The sequence below is a fragment of the Schistocerca gregaria genome, chromosome 7 (assembly GCF_023897955.1).
Source record: "Schistocerca gregaria isolate iqSchGreg1 chromosome 7, iqSchGreg1.2, whole genome shotgun sequence".
Lineage (NCBI taxonomy): Eukaryota > Metazoa > Arthropoda > Insecta > Orthoptera > Acrididae > Schistocerca > Schistocerca gregaria.
Genome location: NC_064926.1, coordinates 405,349,529 through 405,364,783, shown reverse-complemented (window position 1 = coordinate 405,364,783; position 15,255 = coordinate 405,349,529).

Sequence of the window (15,255 nt, the reverse complement as noted above, 5' to 3'; positions counted from 1 at the left end):
CCACTCTGTTGGTCGTGGTTTTAGGGCAATGCTGAATTGTGAAGCTTGCATCGTAACTGCACCCAATTTCTAGACTTGAATACTTTTCACTCTAACTGGTCATTCAGTCGGCATAAATCACGCTTTTTTATCAGTGTCGAACTGAAATTATAAGCTAACGAAACTTAGAGTTACACAATGTTAACGCCAGTAAAATACCGGCAAAAGTTTACATTATTGCGCAACAAAATGCCTTTCTGCCAGTTACGTTTACAAATTGTAGCCGTATTCTCGTTTTTCCCCTTTTTTATGGAGAGGGTATGTAAAAAGACAAGGTAGCGGATTTAAGCGGCACACTGACTTTTCGAGGGTGTAATATGAATAAAAAGTGCGACTTATTTTCGGGTTAACACGGTAAATCCATACTCAACGACTGTGTTCATGGCATATGGTACCGGTACTTAGCACGTTACTTTCGCTCCATTTGAGAACAGAACGTGGCAAAAATGACTGCTTAAATGGCTCTGTGTGCAATGAACCTACGTAAGGAACAGAACTCCTCAGAATTACCGCTACCGCTTTCAGAATTTCTCGTGATTCGCGATACATCTCGCGACACACATCAACGGCAAGATGGCATAATATTTGAAACACTGCCAAAGTGAAAAGTTTTGGATTTGCTGCGTTTCTCAGAGCAAATAAAGCCGAACCACTAAATTGAGTACACGACAAAATACGTTACAACTTAGTTGGTTCGAATGGCTCTGAGCACTATGGGACTCAACTGCTGTGGTGATTAGTCCCCTAGAACTTAGAACTACTTAAACCTAACTAACCTAAGGGCATCACACGCATCCATGCCCGAGGCAGGATTCGAACCTGCGACCGTAGCAGTCGCACGGTTCCGGATTGCGCGCCTAGATACAACTTAGTGATCACCACAACTATATCATAATACATTCGCAAATTCCATTTGCAATAACATAGACGTTTTTAACTTCACGTTTCGTATTTGTTAATGATAGCCGCTCAAGCCTTCGCAGAAGACATGTTGTATGTCGCAAAATAGGCAACAAACGTAGAAAATATGTAATGACTTTAAAGTAAAAATGTACTATAGAATTATTTGCACATATATTTGGAACAAGCCACAAGAGAATTCCAAGAGGATGAAACACTGTACTAACACGGACAGACTTTAAACATGAAGTAGTAAGGGGACTGGTTTAAGTAACTGAATTGGGTACAGTTCACGTGATTAGAGATTTGTTAATAGAAAAAATTTTGAATCAAACATATCAATGAAACGGTTTGGTCATAAATATTAACCTTAACCCTTAGTATTCAAGAACACATATAGGCTGAAAGGCATACCTGTCAGTATCTCGGAGAACTTTTAGAACAATGTAAAAAAACAGTTTTCCATTGTCAAAGATGGAAACGGCGAACTGTAAATGTCAAGTGAAGTGGACCGTTGTGCACCCCGCTACAGAGTGGTGGAAGTATAAACTACACTGGCAAGTCACATTAATGTGACCATCTGTCAAAAGCCTAAATAATCATCTTTTGCAGCGGGAGACGTATAGAAAGTGAAATGATAATTAAATCAAGACCCTACGCTGTCGACAGGCGTTGATATACATCAACGGGGACAGTTGAAAATGTGTGCCCCAACTGGGACTCGAACCCGGGATCTCCTGTTTACATGGCAGACACTCTATCCATTTTTTAACAAAAATGAAAAAAAGGAAAAAGGATTTGGAAGATTTGTTTCCTGTTTTTTATTTTATTTTTATACAAATGGATAAAGGATAGCCGTTTCTCTTCGGCTACATAAACAGAATAATAGGACGTTGTCCCGTTACGACATAAGGATGCTCCATACTATAGCCCGCTGCGAATTTTTCGATGATTGTCGTCTCATTGCTATGTTGTTTCCGTTGTTTGTTCAGTCTCACAAAAAAAGGAACTGAAAAGAGGTGCTATGGTTATCTTCCCATGTCATCGATAATCCAGCTACGAGGCGGATTATGGAGTGCGCTCCAAAGAAAATTGGAAAAATATTGCCTGTATTTAGGGTTCTTGACGATCGCATAATGTCGTTTGTTGAGGTAATACCAAAAATTGGGTACTGTCTCTTCGCCGTTACCGAATAGGTAGTGAACAGCGTGGCCACTAATCCACGCCAAAGAGTACGTTTTTGCTCTTGGGAAATACATCTCAAAATGGTTCAAATGGCTCTGAGCACCATGGGACTTAACTTCTGAGGTCATCAGTCCCCTAGAACTTAGAACGGCTTAAACCTAAGTAACCTAAGAACATCACACACATCCATACCCGAGGTAGGATTCGAACCTGCGACCGTAGCGATCGAGCGGTGAAATACATCTCATCGGGGAAAAGAAGTGAACGGGTAGTTATCCTATCGGGAGTCTTGCGTGTGAAATATATATATATATATATATATATATATATATATATATATATATATATATATATATATATATATATCTGACGCACCAAATACCAAACGTCCTTTGCCGACCCGCATTCGAAACGATGTTCATCCGTGTCAATCACTTGCCATGTGGCACACAAGGGTGAATCAGCGAGGTGGATGTGATGTACACGGGACTGGCACAACTGTCATACAGATTGCACGTCAGTATCAAGGGTGGTGGCATTCACTGACTGCCACACAGCACGCCACTTTGTAGTCGGGTGTTTGCTTTCAAACCCATTCGGCGTCCTGTTCATTTGCATGGCGGCATATATCGCCCTCGTCATCATCAAGCGTGTGGGTAGTATTGCGGTAGGATGTAGCTTAATTCAAGGAAGAATTGGCTAATGTAGAAGAAAGGTGCTGGGATGTCCGATATCATCACAGGTGGTGCGAGTGAGGTTGGTCGTAAGGCCTCCAGTAAGAGATTTGTGAGGCACGTCGGGCTTCGTTGCCACACTTGCATGTGACAGCTGACGAACAGGGCCTTCGCTCTGTTCTGAACATGACAAAGGCTTAAACCCTGAGACTGGTTTGATGCAGCTCTCCATGCTACTCTGTCCTGTGCAAGCTTCTTCATCTCCCAGTACCTACTGCACCCTACATCCTTGTGAATCCGCTTACCCTCCACGCTGCCCTCCAATACTAAATTGGTGATCCCTCGATGTCTCAGAACATGTTCTACCAACCGAATCTTAAATAACATGCCCGTATTAACAAAGGATCCTAAAACCACCAACATGCGGTGAGTCAGAGTAGGTGGTATCGGGAGTATCTGTGCAAAATGGGGGATACGTGACGCCAAATAGACGTTAGCATATCGCGTCCGTTGCAGGAGGTCTAGATGTCTGAGACGGTGGTCACTTATTCCTGCTCTCATCTGATTCAATAAACACCTGTAGTTAAGAGCTGTTGAACGCTTCATGTCAGATGTGAATTCAATGCCAAGACAGCGGATTGTGTCACTGACTCGTAGCTGTGCACGCTCTCGTCGGGTAGACCTCTGCCTATAGACAGAGCGTGAGATTTGTGGAGACTGAGATTGCTCCCCGACGCCGCGCTGAAGGTCGCCATCCACGCCAGTGCTGCACGAACATCGTCATTACTGCGAAGGAGGAGTACCAGATCATCCGCATAGGCAGTGCAGAAAAAAGTGTGTCCACCAAGGGACATCCCAGTCAGGCGTTGTCGGAGACCGCAGAGGAGTGGTTCCAAGACGAGAGCGTACAATATCCCCGAAAGAGTGCAGCCTTGTCGCGCCGATCGCTGGATCTGTATTGACGGCGTGAGACGGCCATTATATAACACCTTGGACATCGCGCCGCGTAGGAGACGCATCAGTACCTTAACTATGATGTCCGGATACCCCATGTGTCGCAGTACCTCCATCAAAAATGTGTGGTCGACTCTGTAAAAGGCCTGGCTAAAGTCGAGTGAGCCCAAAACTTCTGTCAGTTGGCGAGTTTTGGCTAGAGCGATCATATCTTGATATCGGCACAGTGCAGTGCGAATATTATGGTCACCACCTAACGATGCCTGGTCCTGCGAGACAACACATTGTACCGATCGCTTTAGGCGTGCCGCCAGAAGCCGGGTGAAAATCTTCAAGTCACTGTTCAGTAAGGTCAAGGGGCGATAATCACTGATCCTAGATCCGCCTCGTGGTTGGTGTATGGTCACAATCAGTCCTTCTAGGAACGCCCCACGGATCTGCGTCGTGGGAGACATAAGATCACGGTAAATGTCAGTCCATGCTGGTGCCAGCCATTGGTGATATGTCCGGTAAAATTCCAGAGGAAGGCCATCAGGTCCCAGGGACTCATAGGAGCCCCCGCCTGAATTGCTTCATATGGTATACTCCACTTCTAACAAATATCGAACAACGCGCTCCAGTACTCGGCCGCCAAATACATCGCTGGCCGCACATCTCTGGGCTGCCCGCTGCTTCCATCGCCGGCCGTCTTCACACGCACGCTCCCTTACGTGGCCGAGAAATACATCGCTGGCCGCACTTCTCCGGGCGGCTCGCGGCTACCATCGATGGCCGCCCTCGCGCGAGCGCGTTTGTTAGCACACAGAAATTGACTACGCCAGGAAACATTGCGATTGGTTTTCCCTGGAAAACAGCGACCCCGGCCGACGGCTCCGTTAACTAGCAAGCCTCATATAAACCCGGCCGCCGCCGCAAACGACAGTTCTCGTCGGGCAGTGCAGTACGCCGTGTTCCAGCTGCCTGTGGAGGACTCGCAGCACCACTCGAGGTTACCTGGCTGCTCGGCGGAAATCTGGCGACTTCACTCGGAGAGACTGAACTTCACTGGACTTGGGAATACTTACGGGACGTGCACCCCACCATGCACATTTGGACATTGGTATGACTTCTGAGTGTGAGCCTGGGTAGACGCTTGGCTAACATAATTGTTAAAAAGTGATTTGTGATTAAATAAATCAGACTGAAGAGGTTATTGTGTTATTCCTGGTTATAACATAATAAAATGGCGACGATCACGCACCAGGAGACGTTGGAAGATCTCCTCAAGAAACTTCTCCAGCAGCAGGACGAGAACCACAGGCTGCCACTCAACACCCTCCAGCCACTTACACAAGGGTTCATGCAGACGCAGGCCACGCAGCAAGTACCGCCGTTTCCGTCTTTTGAAGAAGCGTTAGAGGACCGGGAAGCCTACGAATCCCGATTGCTAGAATATTTTCATGCTTTCAAGGTAACTGACGCTGGCCTCATGAAATCTTTGTTTTTGTCTTGGTCTAAACCTCAGATTTATCGGCTCTTGTGCAAACTGGCCCCCTTATCAAAACCTTTGATTTTTGCTGAGATTCGCTCGTTGCTCACTAAATATTACCAGCGCCATACCCATGTTATTTCGTCTCGAGTCGCCTTTTACCAATGCAAGAAACAGCCGCATCAGACGCATAGAGAGTGGGCAGCGGAATTGCAAGGCCTGGGGCGACGGTGTCACTTTGTTACCTCTAAAAAAAAAAAAAGGACTCCTACGCCGAAGAAATGATCCGGGGCATGATAATCAGGGGTACGCCAGACAGGGAGTTCCAACATGAGGCCCTTCAGCTCGTCGACCCCTCATTGGATAAAGTCTTGGACTTGGCACAAAGCTTCGAGGTGACCCGTGCAGCAGGCAAGAAACTAGAATCATGGGTCGACATTGCAGCAGTCAATGTAAACACATCAGAGCCGGCGGCTGAGGCCCTCCCGAGTGATGATTCCGAAATAGGGGTAGTGCGGGCAGGCCGCCGGTCCACTCAGCAGAACCGTCCGCCACCTCGCTCCAACCGCTCAAACCGGTCGTGGGCGCCAAAACGTTTGCCATTATGTCCTGATTGTTTTAAAAAACATCAACGAGATGACTGCCCTGATCGATGGGCCTTTTGCTACAAATGTTCTTCCGAGGGCCATTTAGCTTCTGTGTGTCGAAAGTCCCGCCGGCCGCAGCAACATTCGGATCTTCCCATGGATGTTAATCTGATCGCCGCTATTGATCATCAGGAGACTACCAATAGGCTTTTTATTGAAGTCCTGATTGCGGAAAAACCGATTCAATTACAGGTCGACACTGGCGCAGTCGGGAGCTTTCTACGCCACATATTTGAGACTTGGCGCTCCTCCCTTGCACGACACGCAGCGACGCCTCATGGCGTATGGTAAACATTCCATTCCAGTACGCGGTCAAGTCGACTTGCCGACGACATACCGGAATGTCACCCGCCAGGTCACCTTCTTAGTCGTTAAAAGGGATTCGTCTGATAATTTATTTGGGCTGGACGCATTTCGGAAATTTGGTTTTCCAATCGACGATTCTGTGAATTTGGTGTCGGACGAGGTTCCGTACTTGGATCTGGACAGGCTTTGCCAGAATTATGCAGACCTGTTCACCCCCAGCCTCGGGTCCGCAAAGAATTTTGAGGCACACATCACACTGAAACGGAATGCGCGGCCTCGGTATTTTCGTGCCTGTGCCGTTCCTTTAGCTCTCAGAGATCAAGTGAAGAAGGAGTTGGACCGCCTCACGGCAAGTGGCGTTCTTGAGCCTATTCCTTCTTGTCAGTGGGCTACTCCCCTCGTCGTTGTTCGGAAGCCGTCAGGGCAGCTCCGTCTCTGCGGCGACTTTAAAGTAACAGTTAACGCCCAATCAGAGATCGAGACATATCCTATTCCAAAACCGGAGGAGTTGCTGTCCAAATTGAAGGGTGGAAAATTCTTCTCGAAAATAGACCTCGTTGAAGCATGCCTACAACTCCCACTGTATGCCGCATCTCAGCAGTTCCCGACCCTCCACACACCGCACGGGTTATGTTGTCTGAAACGCCTTCTGTTTGGGATAGCCAGTGCCCCTGCTATTTTCCAGCGGTTTTTGGAACAATTAGTCCTTAAAGTGGATGGATGCATTAAATATTTGGGCGACATCGTGGTGACGGGTCGTACGACGGAGGAACACCTTCACACCCTGCGATCTTTATTGCATGTCTTACGGGAGGCTGGCCTAAAATGTAGGCAAGAAAAATGTTATTTTTTTTTCCAACCTGAAATTGAGTACCTGGGCCACGTCATTTCCTGTTCGGATGTTTGTCCGTTAGAGAAACATGTAGAAGCCATCGTCAAGCTGCCACGACCTACAACGCTGACACTAGTTCGTTCCTTTCTGGGGAAGATTTCATATTACCGAAAATTCTTACCCGCGGCTGCGACGGCAACTGCCCCTTGTCTCAGTTATGCAAAAAAGGGGTTCCTTTCGAGTGGACGCCGGCATGCGACCGCGGCTTCCGCAGGTTGAAATCCCAATTACTCAGGCCCCGTGCCTCGCACGTTTTGACCCTACTAAGCAAATCGTCATTGCAACGGATGCCTCGGATACAGGCATCGGGGCGGTCCTGGCTTACATGGATGCAGATGGGTCAGAGCACCCTGTGGCCTATGCATCGAAAACATTAACCGATACGCAACGCCGGTATTTTCAAATTGAAAAAGAGGCACTGGCCCTCATCTTCGCCTTAAAGAAGTTCCATGTTTTTGTGTATGGTACAAAGTTTCACCTCATTATGGATCATAAACCCCTCATATCTTTATTGAATCCTGCAGCAAAGATCCCTGACCGGACTGCTCACCGTCTTCAGTGCTGGGCTTTGTTTTTGGCATGATACCAGTAAGAAATCCACTTTCAAAACACAACTGAGCATGCCAACGCTGATGCCCTCTCCCGCCTTCCATGGGGACCGGATTTGGATTTCGACAAAGAGGAAATTCTGTGTTTTCACGTAGACGAAGAAGTACAGGCCGCAGTAGAGGCGTTTCCCATTACCAGCTCTCGGGTAGCGGACGCAACCAGTAACGACGAGGTGCTCCGACACGTCTGTCGTCAAGTGCGTAATGGATGGCCCGAACGACCGCCTCCCACGGCTTCTGCGGCGTTTCGTCAGTTCTTTACTGTCCACCATCAGCCTCAGTTGGTTGACGGGGTCCTTCTACTTCTTTCGGACGACGGACACCCACGGGTCGTCATCCGCAGTCTTTACGTCAGCACGTTCTGCACCTGTTACACCAAGGTCATTGGGGGATATCCCGGACGAAGCTTTTGGCTCGCCAGTTCACATACTGGCCCGCTATGACTCAGGAGATTGAACGCCTCACGCAGACTTGTCCCTCCTGCCAACGCCAGCAGGCAGCTCCACGACATTCCTTTGCCTCTTGGCCACCTTATGCTCGTCCTTGGGAACAGGTGCACGTTGATTTTGCTGAGCCGGTGTTTTTATTGTCGTCGACGCATATTCCAGGTTTCCATATATTGTCCGCTGCAACTCCGTTTCCACCTCCACCACTATTGCAGCTTTACAAAAATATTTTCCATTGAAGGTCTGCCTGAGGTTCTCGTCTCGGATAACGGTCCGCAGTTCCGCAGTGAGGATTTTCGGGTTTCCTGTGCCCGGCATGGCATTCGCCACATTCCGACCCCCCCCCCCCCCCCTTCCATCCTCAATCTAATGGCAAGGCAGAGAGGATGGTCCGCACCTTCAAAACGCAGATGAAGAAATACCTACAGGATCACTCCCCCGACGCATCACTTACTTTTTTCTTCAGAAGTTACAGGTCCACACCCATTGGAGATAAAAGCCCGGCGGAACTTCTTCACGGACGGCAGCCCCGGACCCTCTTAAATCTGCTTCTGCCGACATCTCGGTTGGCTCCGTCGCTGTCTGCTTCTCATTTCCGCCCAGGTACTCTGGTGTGGGCAAAGCGATTCGGCCAACAACCAGCCTGGATTCCGGCCACCATCATCCAGGGCAGGGGCCGGAAAGTCTTCCGGGTTCAACTTCCCGACCGGGAGGTACTTCGCCATGCCAATCAGCTTCGCCCTCGCCTGCCTTCCCAATCGTTTTTCTCCTGCCCCCCTCGGCATATTCTCCTCCCGTCCCCTGCTTCCCCACGCCAACCAAAGGAGGACATACCAGGATGGTCCTCACAGTTGGCCCCCAGTCAGCTCATGGACGACACCTCCCAGCCAGAGCTTCTTTCCCCGGACGTGGACCAGGCCCAACCACAGCCAGCCGGGGACTCCGAGATCTCCCCCGATCGCCACCCCCAGGTCACTCCAGATGCCGATGAAGACATGCCACTGGTTCCTCCAGCACTGCCGCTTCTACTGCCGTGGTCCGCACGCTATAACCTTCGCCCCCGGCCGGGGCGGTTTCGCCCGTATGCTCCTGTGCCCAGTCTCACCGCCGACGCCGAGGTTTCGGAGGAGGAGGACGCCATGGACGTGGCCAATGTTTCCACGCCTCCCCACGGGGGAAGGGGTGTGGTATACACCACTTCTAACAAACATCGAACAACGCGCTCCAGTACGCGGCCGCCCATTGCATCACTGGCCGCACTTCTCTGGGCGGCCCGCTGCTCCCATCGCTGGCCGTCTTCACACGCACGCTCCCTTACGTGGCCGAGAAATACATCGCTGGCCGCACTTCTCCAGGCGGCTCGCGGCTACCATCGCAGGCCGCCTTCGCGCGCGCGCGTTTGTCAGCACACAGCAATTGGCTACGCCAGGAAACATTGCGATTGGTTTTCCCTGGAAAACAGCGACCCCGGCCGACGGCTCAATTAACTAGCAAGTCTTATATAAACCCGGCCGCCGCCGCAAACGACAGTTCTCGTCGGGCAGTGCAGCACGCCGTGTTCCAGCTGCCTGTGGAAGACTCGCAGCACCACTCGAGGTTACCTGGCTGCTCGGCGGAAATCTGGCGACTTCACTCGGAGAGACTGAACTTCACTGGACTTGGGAATAATTACGGGACGTGCACCCCACCATGCACATCGTGCCATAAGTGAGTTGAAAGACTTCGGTGATCACCTCTGGGGGATGTCGGTGTTCCGAGTACAGCCTACTGTAGTGAGCATGAAGGGCGTTTCCTATATCGCGCGGGGTATCAAGGCGTCGTCCGTCTTCCGTCATGATAGCCTGGATCAGTGTCCTGCGTCGGCGCCGTCGTTCTTTAATGACGTGGTACATGGACGGTTCCTCCTGGGCCACTCCGTCTTGAGTGGGCGTTCTGACGATCGCACCTTCAAGGTGACAACGTGTTAATCTGATGGTCTGTGCCTTCGCACGTTTCACCGTCACCTGCCTTGCAGGTGAGTACGGCAATGTTGTACATTCCCTTAAGATGCTGTAGTAAAAGTCCATGGTACGTCTCTTCCATGCTGCAACATCTCGTCCGTAGTCTATCAAGGTCTTCCGGAGTTCTGGTTTTACGCAGAGTAACCACTACGACAGTGTAGACTGTTAGGTGCCACGCCAGTGGCTACAAGAATCCCACGTGTTCTCTATAAGGCGGCGGCATTCCTGAGAGGCTAGGTGGGCGATGTTCAACTTCCAAGGAGCACGGCTGTGCCATACCTTCTGGCAGGCGAGGGTAATGGCGCAGATGTAGGCCTCGTGGTCAGAAAACGCTGTGGGCCAAACTTCGGCAGCTCTTGTTCCCACAGCTATGAAGCGCGAGATGTAAATCCGGTCGATGCAGCTGGAGGAATGGATGTTGTAGTGAGTAAATTCGGGCCGATCGCCACAAACATGTTCCCACGAGTCCACCAATTGAAGATTATTTATAATTGTCACACGTTCTGTGCAGGGAGAATGATGTGGTAACTGATCCTTAGGTACTTGGGTACAGTTGAAGTCCCCTCCGAATATCAAGGCGTCCTGACGGCCCATAAAGAGGGCCGTGATTGTATGAGCGAAAAAGGCGGATCGTTCGCGACGCCGACCAGATCCTGACGGCGCATAGATGTTAATAAGTTTGACTCCTTGGATAGTAAGAGTCATGCCTCTGGCGTCAGGGAGATACTCGACGTCTTCTACGGGTATACCTTAGCGGAGGAGGATCGCCACACCACAGTCTGCGACATACACCTCTTGAAGGAGAGAAATGTCTATGTCTGCTGCTTTGAGCAGATCCTGTAGCATCGCTAGGTTATGTCGGGCATGTATGTTGTTGATGTTAATCGTTGCTAGACGGTATGTTTGGTCAGTCAGGTCGGCAACTGGGTTGTTTTGGTCAGCCAGGTCGGCAAATGGGTTGTTTTGGTCAGCCAGGTCGGCAACTGGGTTGTTTAGGTCAGCCAGGTCGGCAACTGGGTTGTTTTGGTCAGCCAGATCGGCAACTGGGTTGTTTAGGAGTTCAAGTGTGGACGGCAGGGGTGGCCCCCACATAGGCTGACGATACAGCCGTAGTCAGTGTGGTTGGTTGGTGCTGGGGACAGCCGAGGGAGTACCTCTGCCCTCGGCATCCTCCGAGTGCTGTGGCTCATCCTCGACATCAGCCGCCCAAGAATCAGATGCAGAAAATGCTAACTGTTGATTAGTGCTGTCAGTAGAGTACTCGCGCGCATGTTGAGTTGCAGAAGTGGCGTTGTCAGTCCGAGGCTCAGAAACTGTATTCGCCGTAGCTTCGTGACAGGAAGGGTGGGTTGTGGTGGTAGAGTCCTAAGTGTCGTCCGATGCTGGGTGTTTGTCCGGGTCACACATCTGAAGCATGCAACCATCGGATGGCGTATGGCGCCGTTTATTGCGTTTTCGAGGGGACCGTTGTTTTCGGACATGTTGTTCTGTGTCAGAGTGCGGGCGGCAATCGTCTGATGCGGTCTCCATTGGTAGGAAGGCAGAAGTCGGGACAATTTATGTTTCTATTTCCATCTTCTCTTTTGGTTCGTCTTGGTGGCAAAATTGATCACTGTCTACAGGTAAGTCTGCCGATGACGTCATGGAGGGGGATATGTTGTCCATTATACTGTCATCGACCATTGACTGCAATATGGTGTTTCGATCCTCGGCAGGAACAGCTATTGCGGTTGCAGCCACTGCATACGTAATGGGGAGTGAAGTAAGTGTCGCCGTGAATGGAACTTCACCAACCAGTGTCTGAGTCAGTCGGCGTTGAATACAGGCCGATCGGACATGACCTTCCTGACCACAGCTGGTGTAAGTACACGGTTGTCCATCGTACATGACAGTGGCTCTGCAGCCGCGAATTACTAAATGGGATGGGACATACTTCGTCAGTGCAATCTTAATTTGTCGCACTCTGTTTAAGACGGGGTATGTCTCAAACGTTTGTCATTTTTCAGCCAGGTGGCTTAGCACGTTGCCGTACGGTTTGAAAGCTGTCATCACAACATCTGACGGGACTTCAAATCGCAGCTCAAAGACCTTCAGAGTGCGAAGGCTTAATCCAGCGGGGTCAATCATTACAGTCCCTATGCGGCCATTAGGATGCTTAGATTTAAGTCCGTGTGTCGGCACACATCAGTGCACGCCTCTCCATTGATCAGTTTTATGTATATGACACATTACGTTATAGAAAAGTGGATCCTAACGATGTCTTGAGGTGCAATATGAAGCTCTTCCCGGATGAAACGTTCAGTGTCAAGAGCTTGAGGTCTTGCGTAGTCCGCTTGAAATGTGATCTTAATTGTGGACTTGCGGTACGAGTGCGCCATGGCACTACCGAGACACGGACGCGTGACACTCGCCGCAGCGGAAGGTAAACAGTAAACACCCGCGCGCGAGGTACGCAAACAGGCGGGACACAGGCAAGACGACCTTACCCCACCGCTGCTAACAGCGGACTGATACACCTGAGCCACCGAGGGCACAGAGAATAGTGCCACTGCAGGGATCTATGCCTTGCACGCTTCCTGTGAGACCCACATTCCCAACTTAACGTCCGAAAGAACAGATACCATCTTCATATAGTTGAGGCTAACCAGCCATTGACCTTCTTCTTCTGTGCGGATGCTCACATATTGCCCAAACTCTAACGGTACTCGGTAAGATTGTCTGCCCTGAGTAATGAGTGTACGGGGCAGGGGCACAAAGAATGTAGTGTGTGGATATTAAGTTGGGAATGTGGGTCTCACGGGGACCATGCAAGGGATAAATCCCTGCAGTCGCACTATCCTCTGTGCCGTCAATATTCAGGTGGATAGATCGTCTGCCATTTAAGCAAGAGATCCCGGGTTCGAGTCCCGATCGGGACACACATTTTCAACTATCCTTGTTGATGTATATCAACGCCTGTCGACAGCGTAGATTCTTGATTTAATTATTATTTCATCCTAGAGCGCTGCATGGTCACCGATGGTATCTGTTCTTTCGGACATGTCAGAAAGAACAGACACGATCTTTGTATATTCGTATAGGAACTGAGTCAGTGAGATTCCTTTAAGGTAATGGCTGGCAAGCACAGCCTTGCCGACTTCATTGCCATAGCCAGCTGCGCTAGGTTTTTCTGCTGAGGATCAATACTGCGAACAGCCCGATTGAGGTGGCCCCACATATTCTAGATTGTTTTTAAATCTGGGCAGTCTGGTAGCTATGGGAGTACGGCAAACTCATCCGGGTTCACTTCGGGCCAGACACTCACACTGCGAGCTGTGTGACATGTTGCATTGTCCTGCTGGTAAATTCCATCCCGCAAAGGAAAAAGATACTCCATGTACAGGCGGACTGGTCCTCAAGGGTAGATGCGTACTTGCGTTGATCCATTGTGCCTTCCATAATGGCGAGACAACCCAGAGAATTACCCCAAAAACATTCCCCACTACATTACGCTTCCTCCTCCTACTGTTTCACTCAGTGGACGTCCATTTGCGTATTGGCATGCAATTCCAACCTTCGGTGACGATGAACAGCAGTCAGCACGCGTGCATGAAACAGGCGCTGTTGTGGAGGTCGGTACGCATCAACCTTCGCTGAACTGACGTTGACGAGACGTTGTTGCTAGCACCTTCGTTCAATGGGCGTTCAGCTGCTCAACAGTTGCATGTATGTTCACATGCACACATCTCCGCAATCGTCGTTCACTCCTGTCACCTACGGGCTGTGGTGCACAACTGTCACCTCGGCGCCGGCTTTGGATAGCGCCATTTTACCACGCATGGCATACTTTAACCACAGCGGCACTCGAACAGTTTACAAACTTATCCCTGTCCGAAAAGCTTCCACCCTTGGCCCGAAAGCCAATGATCGCGCCCTTTTGGAAGGGATATAGATTGCTAAGTTTTCGCATTGTTGCACTACTTTCCACGTCCCCCGGACACGCTTTATGTACGCTCCACTACTGGTGCCGCCACACGCCTAATGTGAGTGATTATTGCACGTTGACGTCGAACATAGGCAGTGGTCATATTAATGGGAGTGGACCGCGCATTTGCTCTTCATCCCACTAGTGTTCAGGAGAATGCAGAGACCAGACGGTCCGTTTTAGGAGTTAATCCACTTCAGGGCACTTCCCTCTACACATATCATAACCTTCTTTCGCTATGTAATGTACCTTACGATGTTAATTTTTCGTGTTTTAGAATAAGTATACCCATTTAAGATGGCAGTATTTCGCCGTAACTAGTTTGTGGAATTAAATAAACAAAACGTGTTTGCATCACGGCGCATCCACGACCCCATAAAGTTTTACACGGATTGGGACCAACAAAATCAGTGTTGAATCACAATGATTGACCTTGTGTGCATTGTCATTAGTCTTATTTTGTCTTTGCGATTCGTGCAGGAGCAACACGTGGGAGATTGTAGTATATTCCTGGATTCTTAACCTAATTATGGTTCTTTAAACGTTTTACATAGGTTTTCTCAGGCTAATTAGCTTCTAACAGCAAGCGCCTGCCACTTCAGGTTTCAGGTTTCTTCATAATCTCCGTGACTTCACCCCACCACTTCCCCCTGTAGGTCACACAAACCTGTCACCATTCGTGCAACATCCAATGCCCACTAATAATTCCGTCTGGTATAGACCCCACGTACTTGAGCAATACTCTAAGATGGAATGCACGAGTGTTTTCTAAGAAATCTCTTTTGTAGAACTGCATTTTTACAGTCTCCTGCCAACTAAACAATCATACGCAGTCAGTAGTGTTTGTCTACATCTATATGTAATCTGCAAACGTCTGTAAAGTGTATTGCAGAGGATACGTCCCACCATACAAGTTATTAGGCCTTTCCCCGTTCTGTTGATGTATGGAGCCTGGGAAGAATAATTGTTTAAATGCCTCTGTATGTAGTACAATAAATCTAATCTTGCCCTCACGACCCCCATGGGAGCGATATGTAGTGGGTTGTACTATATTCCTAGAGTCATCATAAAGCCAGTTATCGGAACATTGTTAGTACACTTTCTGGGGATAGTTCCCTTCCATCTTCAAGCGTTTGCCAGTTCACTTCTTTCTACTGTGACCATTCGTGCTG